General features: G+C 44.3%; 1 protein-coding gene across 1 annotated transcript in view; it reads left to right on the top strand.

The window, feature by feature from the left end:
• The first annotated feature begins 736 nt into the window (after positions 1 to 736).
• The window catches only part of Tafa4 (TAFA chemokine like family member 4), a 142,102-nt gene continuing 128,176 nt past the window's right edge, over positions 737 to 14,662 (top strand). The window contains exon 1 of the mRNA XM_070018404.1: positions 737 to 775. The gene's annotated coding sequence lies outside the window, so the exon portion shown is untranslated. The remainder of the gene's footprint in view (positions 776 to 14,662) is intronic.

Raw genomic sequence — 14,662 nt, 5'->3', positions numbered from 1 at the left:
GGGCTGAGATTACAGGTGTGCACCTCCACTCCCCGCGTTTTTATACTATCTGAAATGCATTCCTTCATTGGTATGTGTGCCAAGCTTTCGCCTCTCCCGTGTGCAAGCAAATGACCACACGAAGCCAGATAAGTTAGGCCTGTGTGCTACGTGCGGGTGCCAGAGGGATCCTGCTTACCAACTGCATCGCCCTCGGTGGCCCACGAACCCCCACATGCCTCTGTCTTACGCAGCTCGAGGTAATCAGGAAGAATATCTTACTTTCCCCCCCTCACCTCCCCCCTCCTGCCCGCCCCCCCCAGCACCTGCGGAGCAGTGGAGCGGTGGCCACTGCGAGGCGCTCGGGAGAAACGCGCCGAACCGAGGGGTGGGGCCGGGGGTGGGGCGGGGCCGGGGGTGGGGGTTGGCCCACGTGGACTGCGGGGCTGGCTAGGGCACTGGCAGCTGGCCGGCCCGGCCAATCAGCGTGGCCGATGGCCAGCCCGGCCTCCTCCAGTCCCCCGAACCTCCCCGCCTTCGGTCCCCATCAGCAGCTGCCCGCCACCCTGGACGGGGCGCACCTGGCTCGCTGCAGCGCCCCGGAGCCCCGCGGAGCCAAGCGCCCCCTTTGCAGACGGCCACCGCGCGCGGCTCCCGCCGCAGCCTCGCTTCCTCTTGGAGAGACCAGGGAACTTTTCGAAGGTGATGGGTCATTGTCAAGGTCTGAGCATCCAGGGGCTCCCGGCAGCTGCGATTCCCTGCCTCGAGCCGCACACGCGGGTCTGACTCCAGTCGAGTAAGAAGAGGGGCTTGGTTGCACGGGGAGGGGGGCGGACGGGCGGGCTGGGACACGGGTCGGACCGGTCGTGGGCGCCCCCCCCGCCCTGCGCCCCGCGCTCAAGCGCTGTCCTGCGGGGTGGCGGCTGCCCGGTCCGGCTGCTCTGGGTTGAACCGGGCTGAGAGCGAGGCTAGCGCCCGAGTTCTTGTCGCCGTGCACCCCAAAGTTGGAAGTTTTGCTCTGAAAGTGAGGCTGTGTGGTCGGCCAGGGACAGTAGCCCGCTTCCAGTTTCAGGGTTCACGGCTGTCAGTTCGATTTCGTCCCAACACCCCCCTGGCCCCCCAGCCCCGGTGGCTTTGTACAGGTGCACGCGGAGCGGCGCGGCGGCGCACTCGCCCAGCTCTTGTCCGGGACACGCTGGTCTTGGGGTGTGTGTGGGGGGCTTATCCTTGGGACCTGAGGCCCAATCCTTACAGGAGCCAGAGAAGACAGGTCAGCCCTCACCCCAACCCCCTCCACGCCCCCCCACACGCACAGCGGAACCCCGGAACCCCAAGTCTCCAGCAAGGGGCCGGTGCCAAGTGGAGAGCCCGCTGGAAGTTCAGCGCTTCCCGCGTGAGGCGTTTGCCCACCGAGGCTGCCTTTCTGTTTCTTTCCTTCTCCCTTCTCTCTCTTACCCTCACCTTTCCCCCCACACCCCCCCTCTTTTTTTTTGCGCGACTCATTTGCTTTGTCAATCCTGGGTGAAGCGAGGACATCTTTGGGTCCCCCCCCCCCCCTCATAGAAGAGCTTGTCCTTGGAGATGATTAGAGATTGGAAAGCTTGAGGCTAGCCTGTGGCGTGGCCGGGGAGGGCAGGGTGCGTTGTGTTTTCCTCTTGAATCGGTGTCAGTGAACATTTCAGGGGGTCACACACTCCGGCGACTGTGTCAGGTAAGTATGAATCCGCTCAGCAGTGTGTATGTGCCCAGGTGCATGGAGGGGGTGGGGGGTGAGACATGGGCCCATCCCCCACCGGGGTTTAAGGACACCCCTCCCCACCCGACCCCCAGTTCCCCAGTGAAAGCATCTGTGTCTCCCAATTCTGCGCTTGTAACTTTTCCCTGATCTTCCCTCCACACTAAGCAAGGCTGGTACCCGCGGTGTTTGGGTGGTGGTGTCGGAATTTCAAGCCTTAGTCTGCTTCTTTCTCTAATACCCTGGCATAGGGTTTGTCCTCAATTGGAAACCTCTTCTGCAACTTTGGCAGAGTGATGACTAACCTTTCTAGCAGGACTTGGGTTTAAAACCACAAACTGAAAAACAAAACAATGCCCACTCACTCCCCCCCCAAAGGTCCCCACAAAACAAAACACAAAACAAAAAAATTCCCCACAAAATAAAACAAAAACACTACCACCACCACCAACAACAAATCCCAAACCCCTAAGGCTGTCAGGCATTTTGGCAATATAATAAGTGTTTTCCACCCGGTCCTTTGAGAACAAATGTCTGACTTGAAGAATTCTTCAACAGCTCACTGTGGTTTTATGGTGAGAAGCATTTTTGCTAAGTTGATAGTCACAAATCAGCATCACAAATCCAATACTTCCTTTGGATGGGAAATCCAGGCCTTAATAAGGCAGTATGAGAGCAGCGTTCAGAATCATTATGACTAAGGATACTTAACCTCTTCCCCAAATGACCCAGTTGTGATGGCATTATTCACTTGTGCAAAAAGCTTATTTTTATATATGTGGACATATTGCTCGATCAATATTTCTCATAGCTGAAAGCTGCATTTTGAGGTTTTCTCCCTAAGTTCTTCTCTCTCATTGTTCTGTTTTTCAAGACTTTGCTGTCTCTTCCTAACTCCCCTCCCCTCCTTCACACTTCTCGCTACCTGTAGACACTTTAAAATTTATCAAAAGGCTTTACATCAGATTTTGGCTTGGTCAGTGTTCCTGTTAGAGGTAGGGCAGTTGCTTTTCCCAGAAAGCCATTGGTTGTCAGTTTGCCTGTCTTTGAATGGACTTTATTCTCTCTATTCTCTCACACACACACACACACACACACACACACACACACACACACACACACACACCACACAGATCTCTTTGATTATTGAGTATTCTTCATTAGAGGCCATCTTTCTCATATTTCTATTACCAGACCATTCTAGGTCACTTGAATTTCAATATTCATTTTATGATCTTTTTAGAGATCTGTATTGTTTGATGACCTAGTTCCATTTAGTAACAAGGGAAAGAAAGAAAGAAAGAAAGAAAAATCCTTTGCCTTGTCTCCCACCTCCTTTTCAGTGGCACATAGCCTTTCTCTCACAGATGCTTTTATCTGTACCTCGAATTTATCTTTACACTTAAAATAATACTTTGATATGTAAATGGCATGTTGATGCATATGGTGCTGAAACTATATCCACTGGGGGATAAACGTGTGGGAATGATGTCATCATCAGCCAATCCTCCATCTAATTTGACTGAGCGCTGGCAAAAGTCACATTACCATATTGAGCAAGGATTTCTATATTGCCTGTGATGTGGAAAGGAATGAGGGAGAGGTCTTCTGACAGTTCTTAACTCTCAATTAGTTGCCTGGTTGGAGAGTTTTGGGGATTTCTGTACTAAGAAGCTTAGCCTAATAAAATTCTCAGATTGCCATTTTACAAATCTCTTGAGAATTTGCATAAGTACATTTCCCCCTTTTCCTTTCTTGCTTTTGGGGAGTTTTCCCCCCACCTTCTGTATTTCTTATTATATTTAAGCAGTTGTGCAAATAGGTTTCAATTCCACATGGCAGTTTATGAGTACAAGGCATCTTGAGCAATGTCACCCTTCCATCTTTCTCCCTCCCCTGTACTGCAGCCCCACCCATCCCCTTAAGGTACCTGACTCCATTTTCACATAGGAACATTATGCTTGTATTTGCTCACCCTCCATCTCTCCATTCATAGGCCCTTCTCCCTGTAAGCCCCCCTCCCTATGAACAAAATGTGTCTCAGCTTCCTGGCATTCATTTGGTTAACTATCACTTAATTGTTCAAAGGAATCACACCATTGGAATCCTCCCCTACACATATCAAATTTAGGCCAATTTGTTTGTGTATATTTGCACCCCTGCATATGTTTTCATATGTGTTTGTAATTTACATCTAACTTTCATTTAGGAGAGAAAATAAATGCCCTTTGTTTCTCTGTGCCTCTATTGCTTTTCATAAGTGTGTGTGGATACATCATAGAAAATGAACTAGCCTTATGGTTTTTTTTGCCTTAAGATAGATGGACCAAGTAGGTGATGGGCTAATTTGTTTGTGTATATGTGTTTGTTCATTAGATGTTAGCTATAAATCAGCCAGGATGAGCAAGATGACTTCAAGTCCTGAAGCCAGTCATAAATGATTGGGAGATCATGCAATGTAATTTATCCTCATTTCAGAAGATTCAGGATGGAGAGTGGGGGACAGGCAGACATGTCCACCAGGGGTCAGTGAAGTGACCTTGGTCACATTAATCACTTCATAATAATTTGTTTTGAAAATGTTATTTCAAAAAGCCAGTGTCAGGACCTTAAGCAGTTGTGACTTGAAGAGGGAAGTTTAAATTGCAGGATGTAGTGGCTCAGTCAGCTGGTAGCACTGATGTTCTCTTCCTCCTCCCCCACCCATTTAGTTTTGGTCTGAGATTGGGATTTGAACTCAGTACCTAATGCTTTTGCTCATTGGCCAGTGCTCTACCAACTGAGCCATGGCTCCAATATATCCTCTCTCAAGACAAAGCTTTGTCTTTCCTAGTCACTTAACATTTATGAAAAATTAAAACGACCAGTTATGTAACTGCCATTCAACCAATTATTCTCTGTAAAGCCAGGAAAAAACATGTTCCCTTAAAACAGCAAACGGATATAAACTTAATTACACATTCTGGTTTAAGGTAAGACTCAAAGTAAGGCTGGAAGAATTTAAAATCTCAAAAGTACTTCCTTTGTAAACCTACTTAAAGATAATAGTAAGAGGTAGCTTTTATTTTGAAAAAGAAAAAGTACCTCAGAGCTCTGCTTTCTAGAAGGCCAGAAGATAGGGCTGAAGGTCAGATTTTGTGACTTGACTCACATGTGCCATATGAAAGGGCTGGGGTTAAAAATCCAGGAGCCAGAAGGATGTGGGGGTGTGGCTCAAGTGATAGAGCTTCAGCCTGGAGATAAAAGCTAAGCAAGAATGCAAGGCTCTGAGTTCAAGCTCCAGTACAGGATTTTTACACACACATACACACACACACACACACACACACACACACACACACACACACACAATCCCTGTGTCCTCATTTTTTACCCCGTGCCATGCCAAAATAGACAAGGGGGTTATATGGGGTGTCCTTGCAGAGGAGGACCACATGGATGACCAGGTGGACTTCAAGGTCAAGGTTCAGGTTGTTAGAACTCTATCTGTTAGAATCTAGCAGACAGAGATGATAGCTACGTGTGCACCTGCTAACATGAGCTCCTTGCAGCTAGAAAGGGAATTCAGGCAGCTAGGAAGGGATGATTCAAACATCTAGTGGTGAGTGGAAGAAGATGGGGTATGATGCCTACTTTGGATCTACCTGAGTATCTAGAAAGGCCCAGATGTGAAAATGATCAGTGCAGCTGGTTTTGGCGATGGGTCAAGGGTTACTAATGAAAAGGAACCCAGAATGCTAATTTATTGTGTGACATGGTCCTCCTTCCAACTGTCTTCCTTTACTTGCTGTCAAAACTAATTCCAACAATTTGGAATAAAACTCCATTTTTCTGGCAGGGTTGCAAATCGTGATAATTATTCAACATTTGTTGACCATTTAATGTGTTCCAGGTGTAGGGCGTGGCTGTTAATGGAACATTCTGGTGAATAGATGGTTTTCTCTATATGGATGAACTACCAATTTTCAAAGAACCATGAATTAAAAATCACACCGAATCTTTTTTAGTCACTCTTTTTAATTCAAAAGATGTCAGGATCTTACAGTAGCAAGTTATTAGCATGAGCATAAATAATTTTAATTTCAAAGCATGGGAGCATCAGATATTAGGGAGTTCTTGTTAATAAAATGACAAATATAAAGAAGCTACTCCTTTTAAAAAGATAATAGAGACAGATAATTTGTTTTCCTTTATGATATTGTATTGTTAGTAAGAAGAATAAAATAGTTAGAAGATTTGGAAGATATCTTAGTATTTCTTAGGAAATAAGGACACTAGGCTTTTATGTTAAATAAAAATATGGTATTAGACATGATATAATATTGTTAGTCCTATTAGGTCATTTTAAACTAGAATAAATTGCACATCCTATGGCATTCAATGGCTTGAACTAAAGAGGGAGCTGTCAAAATCTAGAGTTATTATTTTTGTTATTAGTTTTGAGGTGACTGTTGTGTGTGCATAGAGTCTTACTCACATCTGTGCCAAATGTCCTGAAAATTTCCATGAAAGTTCAGGGTCTTTTTTCTTCATTTTCTTCATTTCCATGTCATCCTTTGCCTAATGAGTCATGAAGATATTGATGAGTCCTCTGTAAACCAGAGTTCCTTATCTGAGAATCATTAGACCTCAAACCTCAGACTTTAGATACAGCTTGTAAATGTAACCAGCTCTGGTTGGACTATCTAAGACAGTGGTGCTGGCTCTGGGTAATTTTATTTTCCAGAGGACATTTGGCAGTATCGGCAGATGTTTTTGGTTGTTAAAGCCAGGCATGTTAATTAACATACTGTGGTACACAGGACACCCTTACAACAGAATTATTTGGGTGAAAATGTTGTGTGTTGTGGTTGAGAAATACTTGTTATAAGGCAACTTTTTAGATCCAGAACATGGGTCTAATGTCTTACTCAGAGCTCCAACTTCTAATGTTTATCAGGGAGCCCAAACCTGTTGCTGTCTAATCTAACATCCTTTCCTTCGACCTAGGCTTTTCTTTTCTTCTTTTCTTTTTATTATTATTTTAAAAGTAGATGTACAAAGGGATTTCAGTTCCACAAGTCAGGTTATAAGCACAACACATCTTGACTGATGTCACCCTTTCCAACTGTTCTCCCGTCTGTCCCCCTCACCTCCCCATCCTCAAGTTGCATCGTTCAATTCAAAATTGTTTTAAAATATTATTATAAAGGTGATATACAGAGGGGTTACATAAGCCAGGTCAAAAGTACTTTTTTGGGGGATGATGCCCTGCCCCTTTCCTTGCTCTCTTCCAGTCTAGATCAATTTTTAAAGAATGCACATTGAATATAATAACTGCAGTTGTGCCTTCCTTCCTTCCTTCCTTCCTTCCTTCCTTCCTTCCTTCCTTCCTTCCTTCCTTCCTTCCTTCCTTCCTTCCTTCTTTCCTTCCTTCCTTCCACCTTCCTCTTTGCCCTTCTCTCTGAGAAATCTTATTCTTTTCTTATTAATAAAAATGACATATGCTTAGGATAGAAAATTCAAATAGAACAAATATATAAACAAAAGTATAAAGCTCACCTCATTCTGTGACCTAGAGATGGTACCTCTTTGTATTTTGATACATTTATTTCTATTTCTTCTGTTTTTAGTCACAAGTGGCTATTTTGACCTCATATATACTATCATATAATCTGTTCTGCTTTCTGTCTTTACTCAGCAAAAGTCCACCAAAGGGACTTCGGTGAAGCCGTGGCTAGTGAAGGAGGCCAGTGGCCTTGGGCCAGCCCATGCCCCCTTACCCATGGAATCCTCCACAGTCAAGCATTCATATGAGTCTCAAATATGCCCTAGAAACATCTGGAGAAGGAAGCGGAAGCAATTCCCAGAGCTCTAGGTCCCTCTGTTTCCTTGGCTGTATGCTATTCTCCTTATGAATTCATCTTAATAGTAGTCACAAGCACCTGAAAGTTCAAGGGGATTTTGAGAGTTTTTTTCCCTTAATACATTTTTTTAACCAATGACATAAAGTTTTGTGATCTCATATTGGCGTAAGTCTTTCAGTGTTTAAGATTTTAAATAGTCTAGAAATCGTATTTTGTACTCTTGGTGTTTAAAGGAATCCAAAGAGAAGATTGTTGGAGTGAATTCTTTTTTCCCACGTGTATCAGCAGGGTTATCAAATTGCCGGGGCTACAATCTTGAGTACTGTTCGAATCATTTGGCAGTTCTGGTAGCAGGCAGATGGTAATGTAAGCATCTGTTCGCTTTTCTCTGCTTTCAGAACTGATTATACAATCCAGATCCACATCATAGACACAGCTTTCTTCATTTGTATTTTACATTAATTCCTTGACCTACTCCTCTCTGTCTCTTGTCTCTGCCTGACTCTCCTCTCCTCTTCCCTCTCTTCTCTCTCTCTCTCTCTCTCTCTCTCTCTCTCACACACACACACACACACACACACACACACATATCCATGGACACACAAATCAAAAGAATCATTAAATTGATTACCATGGCCCACTCCTCCCAGGATAAAAGTCTCACATCATCTTGGTGTTCTGAGCCACTCTTTGCAGGCTGTGAGATCTGTGAGGAGAGCCGAGCTGCATTAAGAGAGCTGGAGGATGGCGGTGAGTCTGCCCCTGGGTACCAATCTCATCTTCCGTATGTGCTGAATCTCCTCCCCTCCTCAAAACTTAGGAGCTGACCTGTAGATGAAGAGATTTAGACGACTCACAGATTAGACAACATTTGAACTTTCCTTAGTAGGGCCCAAGAGTAACTATCACTAGGGGTGAGCAGAGCAGGCAGGTAAAGAAGCATTAAGTGGTATTCGACCTTACATAGCAAATGCATCTTTTATAAGAATTTTCTGAGAGGACTTGCTATTTGTAGATTAGCAAGTATTTTTTTTTATTTTAAAAATATTTGCCTTTGCTAGGCGCCGGCTTACTCCTGTAATCCTAGCTACCCAGGAGGCTGAGATCTGAGGATCGTGGTTCAAAGTCAACCCAGGCAGAAAAGTCCTGTGAGACTCTTATCTCCAATTAACCACTTGAAACTTGGAAGTGAAGCTGTGGTTCAAAGTGGTAGAGCAGTATCCTTGAACAAAAGAGCTCAGGGACAGCACGTAGGCCCTAAGTTCAAACCCAGGACCACCACCAACAAATAGTCTTATTGAGCTTTCAGAAGAGAATTTTAATGTTTTGAGGCAATGCTATTTTTTTTCCATCATGGCTGCACCATTTCCCTGTATTATCCCATTCATCTCTCCCCTGAGGCCTCCATCTTAGATCCGGTTATCATCTCCCTTCTTTCCTGAGGAAATTGACGCTGCTGGGAGAAGCCATATTCCTCATCAGTAGCAGAAGAGTGACTTGAACTCAGATTGTGTGGTCCAGAGACAGAATGCTCAGGAGATCATTCATTCTTACACTTCTAAAACCATCCACCAAACTCCTCTCATGTGTCACCCAGGCCCAGTGAGGAGACGAGATAAATAACAAATATATTTATCCCAGGAACCGGCTCCCAAATCTTCTGCCTACAACATGGAGGCATTTGACTGTGCATCAAACGCATATTGGGAAACAGATATTTTATCCAATTCATGAGGCCTGTAGATATACACCATGACTATTCAGGCTGCCTCAAATCTGCTGGCAATTAATAATCAGGTAACCTGGTTTTGTAAATGCCTTGGCAATGTTTGCTCCGTGCACTGGGGGTGAGAGGGAATAGCTGACAGGGGGAGGAAAGAATCAAGAAGATAAGCTTTACGTAGGCCCTGAGCTATGGTTGCATATTTGTGTTTGAGAAACATTGGGCAAAGGCCATGGGCCTCCTGCTCACCTAGGTCACAGTGTGATGGAGTCACAGCAAAGGAAGACCCAACTCATCCCTCCCTAGAATTCACAATTGATCAGTTTGGTGGTGCCTGAGCCCTTTGTTAGCATCCCATGTTTATTCATTATCGTGATTACACAGTGGAAGCGGCAACCCTTGATGTGATGAAGCAAAGCAAGAGGCAAAGGCATTTAAATACACTTGAAATTAACGTTTGCACAAATAGGTGTCTGGCAGTGACTCTAATTTGATTCTAAAGACCCAGGAATAACTGAATCTGAGAAGAAGGGTCAGCTGGAATCCAAACTCAAGGATGTATGGTTCATCTGAAAGGTTTTAATGTGCTTGATCAGGGAAAGTCCCGCCCTCCCATTTTTGGTGGGAGAGCTCAGGACTCACAAGCTGTGCCATGGGTGCAGCGAGTTCTGGTGATTTTCATGGTAGAGTTACCATCAGCTGTCCTGATGTGTACAGGAACAAAAGCACACTAATCATCCAGCCATGTATTAATCAGGAAAGGAAAATATTCCTCAAGTCTGAAAGTTAAGGTCACCCTGAGAAAAACAAGACAGGCAAGAGTCCTCTGTTCCTTTTAGACATTCTGATTCTGAATTTACTCTCTTCACATTTACAAAAAGACTCCAGGACCCCCCAAGTGTAAACTTGGGCTCTGGTTTGATATGCAAATATTTCTGAACCAAAGCATAAATAGACATGAACTTACAAGGAATTGACTACATTCATCTATGAGTTTCACAGTCTTCATTTACTTAGAAGCAAGGAGAGAGAGAGAGAGAGAGAGAGAGAGACAGAGACAGAGACAGAGACAGAGACAGAAACAGAGACAGAGACAGAGAGCGACAGAGAGAGGGGGGGAGGAGGAAAGAGAGAGAGAGGAGATGAATAAAGGGTTTAGGCAGATAGTATTTTTTAAAAATCCTTCACAAATTCTAGAATTTTGATGAATTTTAAAAATCTATATTAGCAGCCTTGTTGAGTATCTAGTACTATTGCTATTCTTTATTTAGGGTTTTTAATTTGTTTATTCGAGACAGAATCTTGCTAGTTAATCCAGGCTGGCCTTGAACTTGAGATCCTATGTCAGCCTCTAGAGAGCTGAGACTTCAGGCATGTGCGATCACTCTTGGCTGCTATTCTTGATATTAGTACTTAGACCAATGCACTAGAATCATTGGAAGGGTGTGGAGCCAGATTCCCTGACCTCACCCCCAGAGTTTGTGGGGGATGAGGGGATTAAGAACATCTGGGCTTCCTTAAGGTTTGATTTGTGTTTCCTTTAGGTTCCACAAGGGTCTGATGCTCTCTAGTCTTGGACCTCACTTCACATAAAATCTTTTAAGACAGTTTTTATTTTTCTCAGAGGTGAAAATGTTTAATATGGAGATTTTCATAAAACAAGGTTATTTTGATTAGACCAGGAGCTTCTCATTTTGCATCACACTGATAAGCTTGTCTAAATAGTATGATTCTGAAGATTGAAGGTTGATTCAAATTACTGGACCCAGAGTACAAATTAGGCGTTCGTTAGGTCCGTGTTAATGTATGTGAAGCCAATTTTGGCAATGTCTGCCGCCAGTTACTCTTCGATCACAAGATGGCATTTTCTGTCATTGAAGACATTCAAAATTAAGTATGTTTTTATATTGTATAGCTGGATATAGCAGCTTTACTATTGCCAGCAGTAACCCGCTGACTTCTGACATCTTGTTGATGTCTATATTGACCAGGGGAAAAAACATAGCTTTGATTCCCATATACTTTGGAGAGTGATTTAAATTATAATCCTATTGGCAGGTGATGAACAGGAATTTTGCTTTTGTTCCTGTGTAGTTAAGACTCAGCAGATGTTAAAAGCTGATATGGATTTGAGATTTCATCCATCCTGGGACTAATTGGAGACGGGGGGAAGGCGCAGTAGAGAGAGTTATAGGACTTGAGGGGATGTGGGAAGTCTTTGCACAGATGCCTGGCATGTTGCTTTCTCTTTCTATTTGGAGGAATAAATTATCTTCTGCGTTTGCCTACATGAAAAGCTTTCAGTGGGCTTTATTTAGTCTTGCACTATTTGGGAAAGTTAGAAGTTTACAAACCGAAGGCTCCCCTTGATTGAAAATAAAAAGATGTAAAGAGCTTGATTTTTCCAACTCCTTGCTCATATTTTTTTAAAAATGGAGTTTGTCTAGATTTTTTTTTTAATAGAGAGGATTGAAGCCATAGAGATGTGCACATATTGGCAGGCAGGTTGAAATGAATGATCACTGAGCATCCTAGTCTGAGGGCAGTCATTGAAACGCCTTTGCCTGCAACTCGGCTGGGGCAGGCCCATGGTTCTCTTCCATAGGCAGTGATATGTGCTGTTATCAGTCGGTGCTGTACTGACATTTCCCAAGGTCCCATCAGTCACTGTTGCCCCTTCTGCAGGGTGTCACTTTGGTCAACCTGCTCCTTTCTCCTCCCTGGCTGTCTTGCCCTTTGGCCCTGCACGTCCCTTCGGCCCTCAGCCCCAGACAGGAAGAAGATGAGGGCTCCCAAGTTGAGTGGCAGGAAGGGCATTGCAGGAGAGATAGCTTCTGTGGTAGACTGAGCAGAAGCATTCACATGACAAAATTGTCTAGGTTTTTTTGTGTGTCATTTTTTTTTTAAAAGAGCAAATAGTCACCCATGCTTGGGGACAGCCGATCAGTGTTAGTACAGATGTTGAAGCTACATCATCGGTCAGCAGCCATGCCACCAGACATCCAGAAGGCACATAGTGACTTTGGAACCCACGAATTGTATCACAGGAAAAAAAGGATCATGGTCTCTTCTAGCACATTTCTAGCCCTTGTTCTCTGAATGTGGGACTCGTTTGGTTAACATCCTTCCACACATCCTTCCACATATGTCAGGCAGGTAACATACATTCTGTGTCAAAGAAAGCTGCACACATGGAAGAAGAGTGGGTGGATGATGACTGCTAGACTTTCTCTAACCACTTCTGATCAACAGAAGTCAGAGCTTAATTGGCATTTCACATCAACATATGTCAATCTTTTCAAGATCTGTGCATTCTGGTTAAAGACAGTCTTGTGTGTGATTTTCTCTCCCTTAAATTTAGTATCCTACTGTATATCTGGTTCTGTAAGATGTATTTTTCACCTACTGAATTTTTTTTTTTTCGGTGGTGGGGCTTAAACTCTGGGCCTGGGTGCTGTCCCTCAATTCTTCAGCTCAAAGCTAGCGCTCTACCACTTGAGCCACAGAGCCACTTCTGGTTTCCTGAGTGGTTTATTGGAGATAAGAGTCTAATGGACTTTCTGGCCTGGGCTGGCAGCACTGAACTGTGATCCTCAGATCTCAGCCTCATGAGTAGCTAGGATTACTGGCATGAGCCACTGATGCCTGGCATACTACTGAATTTTTTTTGGGGGGGTTATTTATTTATTTTTGCTGGTCTGGAGGCTTGAACTCAAGACCTGGGTGTGGTCTCTGAGCCCTTACACTCAGTGCTGGGGCACTACCACTTGAGCCATACCTCTACTTTTAGCTTTTTGCTGGCCATAAGACTCTCACAGGCTTTCCTTCTCAGAGCGCCTTTGAACTATGATCCTTAGATCTCAACCTACTGAGTTGTTAGGATTACAAGTATGTTTCATCAGTGTCTGGACTTTTGCCTTTCTCCCTATCAATTATCTGCATTGATACATACATAATTTTCTTTCATTGCTTTAAGTATCATAGAATATTCCACTATGACTATTTAATAATTCATTTAGCTGGTTTTTTTTTTACAGGCATGTATTCGGATTTTGGGCTTTTTTTTGTTGGTTGGGTTATGAGACTTGAACTCAGGGCCTGGGTGTTGTCACTGAGTTCTTTTGCTCAAGGGATACTGTTCTACCACTTTGAGCCACAGCTTCACGTCCTGTTTTCTGTTGGTTAATTGGAGATCAGAGTCTCACAGGAATTTTTCTGCCCGGGTTGGCTTTGAACTGTGATCCTCAGATCTCTGCCTCCTGAGTAGTTAGGATTACAGATGTGAGCTACCGGTGGCCTGGCCTGTGCATCCAGATTTTTGTCCCATTTTTTTTTCCTGTTAGGCAGTGTGGTGAGAGCATTTGTGAACAAAATCACACATGACAGTGACTGAGATACAGCAATAGTCCTCTCTGCTTCAAACCCTCCCACAGTTGCACATCTCTGTCAAGGTATACACCAGCGCTTTTGTAGAGCAGAAGGGACATTGCCTATGCTTCAGGGGATCAACGCCCTTGGGAAAATATCTGGAACACATGGGGACTGTCTCAACTCTCTTGCATCCTAGGTTCTCTAGGGATTAAGATGTAATTCTAGAACCTGCCAAGCTCTGGATCTGAAAGATAGGATCTGTCACAACCGTCTTACACATCCTTAGATGTTCTGGTAGCTTGCGCTTCAGTGCTACAAATGCTCTGAAACTCCTTCCAGCCAAGCCAGTCCGATCTCCCCAAGCCACACCCCTGAGCTCGGGGAAAATGTGGCTCGTGGACCTCAAGAACCGAGTTGTAAATTTTATTCAGTTTTAGTTTAAGTTGAAATAGGCAAGGAGTCGTGGCTGCCTTAACAGACGGCCCAGGTAAAAGGCAGGCAGCAGGTGAGAGGTGCAGCCATTAGCTCTTATTAGTCCCAACATATTTTAGAAAGTGTCTTCAGGACCTATAGCATCTGTTTTGTTCTGCAAGAGGTTACCTTTAATGAAAAAAGAAAACAACAGCCCACAAACCTTCAAAAAACAAGGAGATAAATAAGCCAGTGAGAAACAAGATGGTGTCATTAAGATTTATCAGGCATTGCCCCTCCTTGTTTAGAGACTCAGCCTGGGGCAGCCTGGGGGAGCCCTAAATTGATGGCTATGTAAACACAGCCATTAACCTTAAGCACTTCACACAGCTCCTTGGGCACCGGCAGTTTTCTTGCCCTTGAAAAGGCTGGTTGATGGATGCGAAGATAGGTTAGAAACCGGTTCCTTTCCCTAACTGGTTGAAACTGGGGACTTCTGACTTGGTGTCTATTGGTAGCAGAGACGGGATTCTATTCTCCTGCAGGGTACCTTCAAGGTTTATTTCTGCTGTGCAGTAAATAAGACCCTGTGTATTT

This window comes from Dipodomys merriami, unplaced genomic scaffold (assembly GCF_024711535.1).
Source record: "Dipodomys merriami isolate MVZ:Mamm:240054 unplaced genomic scaffold, mDipMer1.0.p SCAF_13, whole genome shotgun sequence".
NCBI classification, from domain to species: Eukaryota; Metazoa; Chordata; class Mammalia; order Rodentia; family Heteromyidae; genus Dipodomys; species Dipodomys merriami.
Note: the sequence above shows the minus strand (reverse complement) of the source record. Positions and strands in the feature narration are given on the sequence as shown.